The 12,693-nt window shown below is 39.3% G+C and overlaps 1 protein-coding gene across 13 annotated transcripts in view; it reads right to left on the reverse strand.

Annotated features, from left to right (window-relative positions):
* The window catches only part of LOC118934031 (zinc finger protein 772-like), an 86,068-nt gene that overhangs the window by 21,353 nt on the left and 52,022 nt on the right, over nt 1-12,693 (reverse strand). The gene's annotated exons all lie outside the window — the stretch shown is intronic.

Raw genomic sequence — 12,693 nt, forward strand, 5'->3', positions numbered from 1 at the left:
GACTTTAGATTTTTATTTCCTCAAATGTAAGCAAGACTTTCAAAATGAGTCCCCATTTAAAAATACTATCGTATTGACTTTAGCAAGCTTGAGAAAATGGATATATGTGGGTTTGTGCTTCCAACCCTTGCTGAATATAAAGTTGGTAGACAAGAAAATCCTTTTAAACTTTACAGATATAAGCTTCTATTTGCTCAAAGCTAGAAAATACCCCATAAGAATATATAACTATGTGGATACCACATTTCTCTCTTAAATCAAGTATAAAAATCAAATGAGTATTCATATTTGAACTGACTGTTTATAGTTCATAATGTATGAGCAAAACCGAAAGTTTCTGTGATGACTGCCCTTGTACTGTTCACCATGTAACTTATTCACTATGTAAGAATTTGTTCTCCATGTAAGAACTTGTTTGTTATGCTCCAGAAGATTGGAGACTGACGAATATTAGGCTTGGGGTGGATTAATGATTGTGCATTGAGCATTGACTCCCCTATACAGAATTTTATTGTTGATAACAACCATTTGATCAATAAATATGAGAGATGCCCTCACAACAACAACAACAACAACAACAACAACAACAAAAGTACACACTTCCAATTGTAAAATAAATAAGTAACCGGGATGTAATGTATGGCATAAGGAATATAGTCAAAATATTCTAACAACTTGGTATGGTGATAGCTGGTACCTAGAATTATCATGTATATAAATGTTGAATCACTGTGTTGTACACCTGAAACTAATGTAATGTAATACTGTGTGTCAACTACCCTTCAATAAAAAATAATTATCTACAAAAAAAAAAGAATATATAATCAGTTTTTGAAATTTTTTTGTATAAACAGCTGCCAAAAATATATGATATGTTGATAGATCTTTATAGACTAATATTTATATTACTTGGATGTGTTCAATCACAAACTGAAGGAAATGGAAAGATAAACATCCCACTGCCTTCAAAACTCATAAAAGACTGATTATTGCAAGTCAATAGAGACTAGTTTATTTTAGCAGTAGGAAACTGTAAAATCTGGCCTGTTTGAAGATACAAAATTTGAGAAACTTTAAAGGAATTTGCCCTCTCCCAATTGTCAGTAGGAATTTACCAACCTGTAGGGACTCAGCTCAGTTCCACACAAGCTTATATTTTAAATTCTTTCTTTATACAGTACAGAAAGACCCTTTTTACAAAGGGGTGCTTTTTGGCTTTTCCCCAAATCCCACCTCTGTGGACTTCCCCTGCAGTTCTGGAGCTTGAGAGGTACATTACAGTCAGTCTGACACCTCTCTTTCTTCCTACAAGCCAGTGTTCATAATATGTTTCACCAGGGAGGAGTTCACCCTGAAACATTCACACCTCCGAACCCTTCATTACCCAAGCTTCAAACTGGTCTGAACACTATCACACTCCTGACAGTTCTGCACAGCGTTGCTGTGGATACTCTCCTCATATCTTCCTGTACTCTCTGGTTATAAAGCACCCCTCTGTTTATTTCTGTGGTAAAAGCAAAATTCAGGCTAATCACTTTGAATCAGAAATGAGGATCTGAGTCTGACTCTCGCACCCAAGAGTAGGGGATACACTGGAATTACCTACAGCAAATAAATTGTGAAGAATGAAATGAAGAAATGGAAATACACATGAGGTCTAAATACAAACATAAGAAATTGGTAAGGTAGATTTCATTGAAATTAAAAACTTCTGCTCTGTGAAAGGCAAAATCAAGAGACTCAGGAAGCCACAGGCTGGGAGAAAGTATTTGCAAAAAATATATCTGATTAAATTACAAAGAACTCTTGAAGCACAACAGGAAGAAAACAAACAACCTTTAAAAAAAACGCGCCAAAGACCTTAATAGATATCTCACCAAAGAAGATACACAGATAGCAAAGAAAATATGAAAACATGCTCCGTATCATATGTCATCAGGGAAATGCAAACTAGAGCAATGAGATACCACTACACACCTATTAGAAAGCCAAAATCCAGAACACTGACAACAGCAGATGCTGGCAAGGATATTCTGTACAGGGTACCTTCCTTTCAATTTTACTATAAACCTAAAACTGTTAGGTAGAAAGACATGAGCAGCTAGGGAAGGGGAAGGTAAGGTTCAAGGGAGAAAAACCGCCCAGGTCCGGGTCCCATATGAAGACAACAAAGGCTTTGCAGGGAGGTAACTTCTTTGCCCATCAGGACCAGGCCGAACAGGTCCCAACCCGATCACAACACAGACATAATCCAACAAAACTAAGAACCGTCCAAACCACCCCTCACCATAACCTTATTATAATAAAATGGTTTTGTTCCCCCCTCCACCCCTTGGGCTTTTCTCTGCGCATTTTGGGAAAAACACGTGCACTGGGAGGAACGGGTGTAAAACGAACTGTCGATCAAATGACCTCACCCTGTCGATCAAAGAGGCACCTCCCAGCTAGGACAGGACAAATAGACCCTCCCTTAAAAGACTGGGGTCTTTGTCTCTTGACTCTGGCCCACTTCTCCCTTGGAGTGAGTTCAAATAAAGCTTTCACTCTGCTTCCTTATTGTGTCTCTGCCTTTCAATTCTTTGTTTCATCAGGGACAAGAAACGAGAACAAACTTGACCCTTAACAAAACTGCTCTAAAAAAAAAAGTCTTAAAAGAGCAATATACATATAAGAATTTCTTGTTAGTCCTTAATGTTTGTTAGATTTGTTAGAATGGAAATTTCTGAAGGTCTTACTCATAAATGTATCATCCACATTCTAACATGGTGGCTGGCATGTAAGAGGGACTGAAGCGAACTGAAATTCCTCTTTATCCAAAACGAACTCCTTTTCTAGTAAGGAAAAACTGCCCAGAGTTTATGGAAATCTAAGTGCAAATCTGACTTCTATTTTGGTATCAGAGCTGGCCAGGTGTTGGCCAAGACTGAGGCTCTTGCCAAAAACAACCAAAACTGCCAGATGAAATATAAAAAGTCACTTTCTGAAAAATATTGCTGAGCTGATAAAACAGGAATGAATAATCAAGCAGAATTTAAGCGAAGACTGCAACCAGATAATTAATCTGAGCCTGGAAGCAAATTTTGCCCTGAAGGCATTTATTGAATTTGACTTTAAGTTTTCAAAATCTTGATTTAGCAAACAAAGGGCAAAACGCAGGCCTACCAGGAACTTGAGGCTGAAAGGAATCTTCCCCTCATAAATCTGGCATATGATAAGGGCCAGCCATCCCGGAAGGGTAAGAGAAAACTAGGGTTAAACATGACTCTGCTGTATGTACCCTCAGAACTGCAAGGAACCTGAAGATGAGCAAAAAATGGCTTCATGTTCAAAACCAATTATTCTAATCTCACACACACTTTTCCGGAGAACAGGGAAAAGGAGCACTTCCCAGCTCAGTTTCATGCTACCAGAAACCTCAGGAGAAGAGCACAAGAAGGCCAACGTATAGGTCAATCTCACTCATGAACATAGATGCAAAAATCCTAGACATGATAGTAATACATGGAATCTTCAATATATAAAAAGAATGATTCACTTGGAACAAGTTAATTTACCACTGGAAGTAAGCTAATGTAATTTATTGCATTATTTAACATAGGAAATTCTAATCATTATTTTAATGAAAGAGCATTTGATAAAAATTAACTTATGTGCAGAATTTTTTAAAAAATGAAAAAATATCATACACTTAAAATGTTGTTAAGGGGTGGAGCTCATGTTAAGTATTCTTTCCACAGTGAAATTTTTAAGAAAGGAAAAGAATTCTTGTTAACCTAGTTGTAGAAAGGAAACTTTTTATTCTGTTAAAAAGTGCCATTTTGAAACGCTTCCATTGGAGGTGAGGGTGCTGTATACATGGCTATCCAACACTGTATTACTGGTCCTTGCCTCTAGAATAAAGCCTTAAGGTAAGAAATTTAAAACCAACAAATGGAGAGATATACATTTTCATGAATGAAAAACTCAATATTGTCAATATATCAATTCTGCCCAAATTGTTTTATAGAGTCCACGGAATCCCAGTTGAAATTCAAAAAGTGTTTTTGTGAAATACGAAAAGCTGGTTCTGAAATTTGTGTGGAGGAGAGAAGTGGTAAGGAGAGTCAAGACTCTCCCAGAGAAAAACAAGGTACAGAAGTTGCCAGACTAGATACTGACGTTTATTATAAAGCTACGATAATCCTTAATGTGTGGAGTTGGTGCTCGAATAGAAAATACACCAAATAAGATAGACTAGAGAATATAGAAACAGACCAACTCATATGTAAGCACTTGATATGTGAAAAAAAGGGACAAGGACTATTTGCTAATCAGGAGGAAGGGACTTTTCAAGAATGTGGTTGGTTTAATTTGGAGTTTATGGATTAAAAAATAAAACTACTTCTATTCAACACTGTTCTGTAAATCCTAACTCATTCAATATGGCAAGAAAAAGAAATAAAAACATACATAGTTTGGAAAGAAAGAAATAAAAATATTTCTATTTGTAGATGCCATGATATGGAAAACACGAAAAACAAAACAAAACAATTCCTGGGACTATAAGCAAATATAGCAAAGTTTCAGAAACAAGGTCAATGTACAATAGTTAATTGCTTCCCTATATCCCAGCAATGAACAATTTTAATTTTCAATTAAGAAATCTGTACTTTTCATAACAGCACCAAAAAATAAAATGCTTGGGTATAAATCTAACAAAACATGTGCATGATCTCTACGTGAAAACTGGAAAACACTGATAAGAGAAACCAAAGAAGACACAAGTAATTAGAGATACAAATAATTCCAATCTGGCTCATGGACTGGAAGACTCAATATGGTGAAAATGTCAATTCTTCATAATGTGATCTAAAGATCTTAATGCAATCCCAATAAAAACCTCAGTATGTTTCTTTTGTGAAAAAAGAATCTACAAACTGATTCTGAAACTTACATGAGAAGACAAAATTACTGGAATAGCCAAAAAACTTCTGAAAAGAAATAACAAAGTTGAAGGACTCACATTAGCCATTTTTATGATGACCATATAAAGCTGTAGTAACCAAGGCAATGCGTTACTGGCAAAAGCATGACACAAAGGACATTTCCAGGTACCAAAACATGTATCAGTTTCCGATTTCTGCATAACAAGTCATCACAGACTTAGCAGCTTAAAATCACATCCATTTGTTAGCTTACAGTCTATAGGTATTAAGTCCATGCAAAGCATGGCTGGGTTCTCTGCTCAGGGTCACACAAAGCTAAAATCAAGACGTCAGTCAGGCTGTGTTCTTACCCAGAGTTCAGGGTCATCGTCTAAGCTTACGAGGTTGTGGTGAAATTCAGTTCCTTGCAGTTTAGGATTGGGACCCTGTTTCCTTGCTGGCTGTCAGCTGGAGGCCACGTCAGCTCATAGGAGCTGCCTACATTCCTTGCTTGTATGTCCCCTCCATCTTCAGAGCCACCAATGAACAACCTCCCTTACGTCAAATTCCTCTCACTCTTTAAACCTCTTACCAGGAAAAGCCCTATCCCTTGCAAGGGTTCAGCTGATTAAATTATACCCACTGTTATGAACTTCATTATGCCCACCAAACTCCTGCGTTGAGGCCCTAACCCCCAATGTGACTATATTTGAAGACAGGACCTTTAAGGAGGTAATTAAGGTTAAATGATTCATAAGGGTGGAGTGTTAATCCAAAAGGATTGATGGATGTCCTTATAAAGAGAGGAAGGAATGCCAGAAGAGTGTGTGCTCTGAGGAAAAGACCCTGTGAGCACACAGTGAGAAGGCCATCATCTGCCAGTAAGAGACACCTCAATAGAAACCAGCCCTGTGGCACACTGATCTTAGATTTCCACCTTCCAGAACCGTGAAAAAAGAAATTTCTGTTAAGTCACCCAATCAGTGATATTCTGTTAAGGCAGCCTGAGTAGACTGATATATGCACCAGGAATAATCTCCTTTTCTTAGAGTAAACCATGCCACGTAAGATAACCCAATCACAGATTGGGTATCTGGTCATATTCCCAAGTTGCTCCCATGCTAAAGGCCTGGGCATTTATACAAGGCTGAGAATCATTAGGAGTCACTGTGTTAGTCCGTCTACCGCAGCAGCTTCATTTGTTATAGCAACAAAACCTGTAAACAACTCAAATGTCTACCAGCAGGAGAATGAATAGACGGAAGTGCAGTACATACAACAAGTTTACTACTCAGCAATAAGTGGGAGAACTACCGAGGTGTATAACAACTTGGGTAAGGGCGGAGTGGAAGAAGCCAGTCCCGAGAGGGTTATATATTATATGGTTTTTGTGTGCATATATATCATCGGGCAATATATACCACATGTAATCATACACTGTGCACGCTTTTATATAATAAATACACAATTCAAAGTCATAAAATATATACCTATGTTTCCATATAACATACGCAAGTCAGTAAAAGGCAAAGCTATAGGAATGGAGAGCAGATCAGTGGTTGCCAGGGGTTTGGGTGGAGCACCGTTTGACTCCAAATGGCTGCCTGGAGTTTTCTGCGGTAATAGGACTGTTTCTGGTCCTGACTGTGATGATAATTACACAAATCTACACGTGTGCGAAAATTCGTAGAACTGTACAACAAAAAGTCAATTTTATGGCATGATAATCTAAAAATAAAATGATTAACACAATTTACTTTTAAGGATATCTTTTAAATCCCATGTGGCTCCAAAATAAGAATTTTGTAACTTTTAAATTTATGGATAATAAAAAACAAAGCTTTATAGCCACGGTCTTGATACCTGGACTGTTACATTCAGAAAATATTTAGCAATATAAAGCCACTAGATTAGTAATTTAAAGGTCTCTCTCACTTTTTTTTTTTTACAACAAAATGCTAAATATTCTGATGAACTCCTCAGGAGATTGCAGCCATTCCCAGCCACATTAAAATATGGCCAAATTTACCACTCAGGAAAAGCATCTTGTAGCAAATTTTAATGAGTCACACCTAGAATTCCTTGTGGCAATGTCTTTTTCAAATTGCTAACTGGAAGTGACATATTGCTGTATAATCAGGAGTCATCACAATCAGTTACCCCGGCTGATGTGTTAATGGGTAAATTAACATTGCCAGCCCCATGAACTAAGAAGCACAATGCGCTTTGAGCATTTTGAGAGGTACCTGATCTCCATTTGATTTGTATTTGCTCTTATTGCACGGGACCTCTGGCTGAGGACCAGCCTGACACTAATATTGTTATTGTAAGGCCCCCAGTCTATGTCTGTAACGAGGGCAGAGGTCCCCAGCAGCCGGCAGGGCCTTCAAGGCAAATCTTTCTTCCTGTACACCACGTGGAGCGAGAACAGGGCTTTTCTGTGAGGAGAAAACCTGCCATTCTCTTTAGGAACGAGCTATGTACTGTCAACACGTGCCTTGGGAAGAAGGAAGCCTAAAAATAACGACCAGTTTGTCACTTGGAAGGTTTCCCAAAATATTTAAAACACCATCCTCACTTTAAAGGCTGCCATTGCCTCCAATTTCCCCCAAACATCTGCCGGATCAGGCAGTGCTGGCGCCCGGAAGAGCCAGTCAGAGACTAAGAATGTGGCAGGAGAGTTAGGAAATGGCAACAGGACCTCAAAGTATTCTGAGCAAAGGGCTGGCCCAGGCCTTAGAGTTACAATGGCTCTTTCTCATTCAGAAATGATCTACTCTATTTCCATTGATTGAATAATGGCCCCCTTGCCAAAATTCATTTCACCCGTTGCTCTGTGATCACAGAAGAGCAGATGTATCATAACATGGATCTTCATTCACCTCTGAAGTGGAGCACACCAACATTTTCACAGAGTGAATGTAGAGAATATATTGAGGAGATTCTCTTCTAAATGATTGTGCCACCTTCTGGAACATTACCTAAATCTAGATGGAGCATAAATTGCCTTCAATGGCGTATGTAAATAATTCATTAGGCAGGAAATGAGAAACAGACATTTTACTATTAGAAACACAGTGAGATTGTTTTTGTCCTTATAAGAAAGCTTTTTGTGACAGATGGGAGTCACTCACCTGATAAATGCCTTTTCTGCCCTTTGAAACAGCACAGTGCTAATGCATTTTCCCTTCTTTCCCTTTACAAATGTGAATTCTTATTACAAACACTTTATTGTTGGTAAAGAGAAACTATCACTCTGGCTTCAGAGTGAGCAAGACACCCTCCAGAAGTTCATTGGAAGTATAGCATATTTGGTATATATACTAATGATATATTAGATAGTGTATTATGTATGATGTATACATAGTATAGCATATACAGTATATTCTCTGACTTTATCTGCAACAACTTAACCCCTTCTACCAATATGTTTTTTAAGTATTTTAAAGTCCAACACTGGGATGGTAGGATTTTAATTCATTGCAATAGAGGATGATTTTTTTCAAAGTATCTGAACTGGGAAATTTGTACTAGAGCAGCATCAATCTTCTCGATTCTTTCTACAGTCTTTCCAAGCATAAAACAGTAGTTTCCCTAAAATTCCCTGAGATGAGTTTACACACACACACACACACACACACACACACACACCAGTATATGCTATGTTGCATTAACATTATTCAAATTTAAATAATGCCCAGGAGGGAAGGCTCACTTACTTAGTAATTGGTTCTTATGCCTTTAGCCTTGATTGGGAGAAAAGGGAAGAAAGTAAAAAAGAGAAAGAGGAAGAGGAATTAGGAAAAGTTGACTGGAAAAAGAGAAGTGTGAGAGAGGGGCCGCATGAAGGCATTCCCTCTTTGGCCTGAAGAGCCCACCACGCGCATTGCTCGCAAAGTCTTGCATGACATGATGCAGGGAGTGGGGCTGGGACAGTCCCGAAGTGGCAGCACTGCCTCCGTCGTGTCACCACCACCCTTAACCCAGCACACGTTGCTCACAGCGCCTCCTGCGACTGTATGCCAACAGGCCGTCATGGTGTCTGTCTATGGGTTTCTCTTCGTGCGGTTCCACACATTCCACAATGGGGAAATTATTCAAATATTAAATACTTTAAAAGTGATCATTCAGACTCTTTTAGGTGTTATCACAGACCCAACTCTGTTTGGGTCCAAGAGGGGCTCTCCTTTTCACGAGTTACTCCTCACAATTGTCAGTATCTTAGAAAAATAACTCTTACTGAATTTGTATGATTATATAGACAATATTATTAGGGAATTTAGATAAGCTAGAAGAGCAAAAACAGATTTGAAGGATGTACCTATAGCCTCATCACTCCACTATCCATAATCACTTAATATTTTATGTATTTTAATTTTGTAATTATAGAATGGTGATAATAATAATAATAATAATAATAATAATGCAAAGGGAATAGAAAAAAATGAAGATGGGTTTTAACCAGTCAAAAACTATTGAAAGTGGTGAGAGTGGTCTTCCTTGTCTTGTTCCTAATCTTAGAAGAAAAGCTTTCAGATTTTCACCATCGAGTATGTTAGCTGTGGGCTTGTCATATATGGCCTTTGCACTCTGTACCCATCCTGAAGCACCTGTGGCGTGCTCTGCCACCCCAAATCCTGTACATTATCCTGGTCTTTCTTCTGTACTTTGATTTTCAGTACTTATTCCTTAAATATGAGCTTAGGCATCTCCATGTCTCTATGCCGTCCCCTTCCCAAGTGGAACAGCTGCTCCCCTCACATGCTGGTGTTCATCTGGGGCATAAGCCTTCTTTAGCACCCAGTACCCTGCAATGCAGTCATCGATTCACACAGCTGTAATACATGCTACAGGGTAAGCTACTTGATATGCATTTTGTACCCATAGTACTTGGCAAAGTCTGATAAATAGTGGGTCCTGGATGAATCTTTACCGAATGAATAAACAAATGGGTGAATGAGTGAGTGAGTGGTTCAAGCCAGAATATATTTCCCACTGATCTATGGAGCCACAGACTTGAGAAGTGATCCCAATTATTTAATACCACTGGAAACCTATTGAGAATTATTCAAAAGAAATTTCTTTCCACAGAAAATAGGACTCTCTCACTAAAGGACTGTAATATGCGCAGATGATTCTGTTCAATAAAATATTGTCTCTAGATACACAGACCCTAGATACAAGGACATAACATACAGTTTGTAGAAAGTCTACATTGATCTAGGTCATTAGATAGTAGGCAATGGAGACACACTCACATTAAGGGAGTGGCATGATCAGAACTGGGCCAGAGGCAGTTAACGAGGTAAGTAAATTAGATAATTGTCCAATGAAGAAGTAATAAGAGCCTGAAATAGAGAAATAGTAATGGGAATAGAAAAAAGAATGATGATGGGTTCTAACCAGTTAACAGGTACTTACTGAAATCTGAAAGCACTAGTGTGAATAGGATGAGGGAAGTCAAGACTGATTAAAAAAAAATGCATGGTCTCTACTTCTTCTACCTTTTGATGCTGCTCTGTGCCCTCAGAGGCTGACCTCCATGGACCGTGTCTTGGAAGCTCCCTTGTCCAGTATTGATTTTGACCAGTGGGAGGAACCAGCAGGAGATCAAAGGAAGGGAAGGGAGTCCTTTTTTCTTTCCCATTCCAGATCCTTCTCTACCTCACCAGAGTTTGGTAGCAGCTGCATCCCTCTAAGACCACAGCTCATTTCCAGCAGCCTCTAGTCCGCATGCCAGGTCTTTCCAGACTCTTCTAATACCATTTCTTCTCTGTGCCACCTCAGGCATGAGTGGTAATGTCTCCCAATTCAAGTTAGTCTTTGGGGACTTTATCATTGTTATGGTTCATTAAGCCTGCCCAGGGCTACCTGTGAAAGAAGCTGCCTTTGAGGATACAAATAAGAGGAGGAAGTAGTCAGGGCTTGCTGCATGCCAACTGAGGTGTCACTACTAGAAGTTTTCATTCCACAAGTCCTGTACTAGAAGAAATGATCCAAAATTGGGAAATCAAGACTGGTGTAGGAGTCTGGGGGTAAAATTCAAGAATTCATCCTTAAAGAGTTAAGCAGAGACAGGAACAAAGAAGTGGCAAGAAGGGAAATGAGGTATAGTGTGTGCAATGGGGAAAATCTGCAATCCCATGTACTGCCCCGGTACACTTCGTCGACAGGGAAGGGGGTTTTGAAGGGGCGGTCCTTTCATTTGGCTGTTTTGTGAGGCGCTTCTGCATTAGTGTTTCTTCAGATAGCCCACTGAAAGTCTGCTGGAGGGGGTGTGTAGGCTGTCACCCCATGGGGCATTGCAGAAGACCTCCGGAGTCAGAATGGCCTGGGCATCCCTTCCTGGGCCTCAGTGTTGCTTCCTGGTGACTGAGATCAGCAGGCTGTGAAGAGGCGGGGGTCAAAGAGCTCTCTGGGAAGGATTAGAGTTAAGGCCATTGGGGCCTAACTCAGAAAAGGCAAGCAAATTAGCATGCAACATAGGAAACCAGAGCAGAAGCCTCCTCTTTTCTATGAAACTCAAAATAAGGGAACTTGTACCTTGGCGAACCCTTGGCATTTCAGATGCAAGGCTTAGAGACGTAAGATGTTTGACAGATGTGGGTATGAGGCTAATATGCTACCAACCTTGGTCAAGATCTAGTGAAGATCACAAACTAGATGTGACTGAGCCTACAATTTGGGCAATCTCAGTGCGGGCAGCTGAGTGAAGCTCTGGTACGATAGGGATGGACCTTCCTATTAAACTGAGGAGCACACAGTGAATAGATCAATGATTGGTCAGTATTCCTGGTAGCCCAAATGGATACTAGCAATTTAATCACAATGCAAGCTCCCAATAATTTTTGGTGACTTAAAACAAATGTACCCCTTATTATGCTCAGTGAAATAAGCCAAGCGGAGAAGGACAAATACCAAATGATTTCACTCATATGTGGAGTATAAGAACAAAGGAAAACTGAAGGAACAAAACAGCAGCAGAATCACAGAACCCAAGAATGGACTAATAGTTACCAAAGGGAAAGGGACTGGGGAGGATGGGAGGGAAGGGAGGGATAAGGGCGGGGAAAAAGAAAGAGGGCATTACGATTAGCATGTGTAGTGCGTGGGGGGCACGGGGAGGGCTGCGCAACACAGAGAAGACAAGTAGTGATTTTACAGCATCTTACTACACAGATGGACAGTGACTGTGAAGGGGTATGTGGGGGGGACTTGGTGAAGGGGGGAACCTAATAAACATAATGTTCTTTCTGTAATTGTAGATTAATGATATCAAAATTAAAAAAAATAAAACAATAAAAATGTACCCTTAAAGGAACTTTCATTTTTCCTATTTTTCCACTTGCATTTCACATTCTTTCTTTTGGCATATGAAGCTTGGGAATCCCTAAGTGCTTCTCTTTGGAAGGAATTTGAGTGGCTCTGGACAGATGGGAAAACAGACCATCTGGTGTTATCACCATATGCAGTATAAGTCTAGATAACATAAGGGTGACTGGCCAATTGCCCAGATAACACCACTAATTCTCTGGATTTCCTGAACTTTTCCAAGATCTACTCTTCAACATGGGAATTTATTTTCAAACAGAGCACTGCTCTGATTCACCCTAAAGAAGAAAAGAAATGAAAAGAATGCAAAAAAGAGACTTTAAAATGCAGTATGCTTTTTAGTGTATGTCTCTGAATAGCATTCTTGCTTCCTAGAATTATCAAAGTCAGCAACAGTGGGACCATGAAAGGATCGTAGAATGTATATGGTATATCTTTTTTCTTATTTGGTATAATA

The sequence above is a fragment of the Manis pentadactyla genome, chromosome X (genome assembly GCF_030020395.1).
Source record: "Manis pentadactyla isolate mManPen7 chromosome X, mManPen7.hap1, whole genome shotgun sequence".
Classification (NCBI taxonomy): Eukaryota; Metazoa; Chordata; class Mammalia; order Pholidota; family Manidae; genus Manis; species Manis pentadactyla.